This window comes from Nematolebias whitei, chromosome 22 (assembly GCF_014905685.2).
Source record: "Nematolebias whitei isolate Nwh7 chromosome 22, NemWhi1, whole genome shotgun sequence".
Lineage (NCBI taxonomy): Eukaryota > Metazoa > Chordata > Actinopteri > Cyprinodontiformes > Rivulidae > Nematolebias > Nematolebias whitei.
Window position 1 is genome coordinate 21,787,459 of NC_056519.1, and position 854 is coordinate 21,788,312.

Sequence of the window (854 nt, forward strand, 5' to 3'; positions counted from 1 at the left end):
ATATATATATATAGATAGATATATATATATATAGATAGATATATATAGATAGATAGATAGATAGATAGATAGATAGATAGATAGATAGATAGATAGATAGATAGATAGATAGATAGATAGATAGATAGATAAATAGATATAGATAGATAGATAGATATATAGATACATACATACATACACTCAATTATACACACATTTATATCTATTTTATATATAACCACATATTGCCACCATATATACACACACACACACACATTATAATTTCATTATGTTATATATATATATATATATATATATATATATATTTACACATGGGCAGCACGGTGGCGCAACTGGTAGAGCTGCTGCCTCTCAGCGAACAGGTCCCTGGTTCAAACCCCGGTCCAGGGGCCTTCTGGGTGGAGTTTGCATGTTCTCTCCGTGCATGCGTGGGTTTTCTCCGGGCACTCCGGTTTCCTCCCACAGACCAAAAACATGCATGTTAGGCTGATTGGTAACTCTAAATTGTCCCTATGTGTGAGTGAGAGAGTGAATGGTTGTTTGTCTCGTTTGTCTCTATGTGTCCCTGTGATGGACTTGCGACCCCTCGCACAGTGATTGCTGGACATGGGCACCAGCGACCCCTGTGACCCAAAATGGAACAAGCGGGTAAAGATAATGGATGGATGGATGGATATATACACATCTAAATCAGTCATATATACAGTTTAATAATTTTCTAATACATACACATATTATAATATCACAATCTTATACATACATTATATCTATTTTATATATACACATCTCATGTATGTATATATGTGTATGTGTGTGTATATATATATACATATATATACATACATATATATATA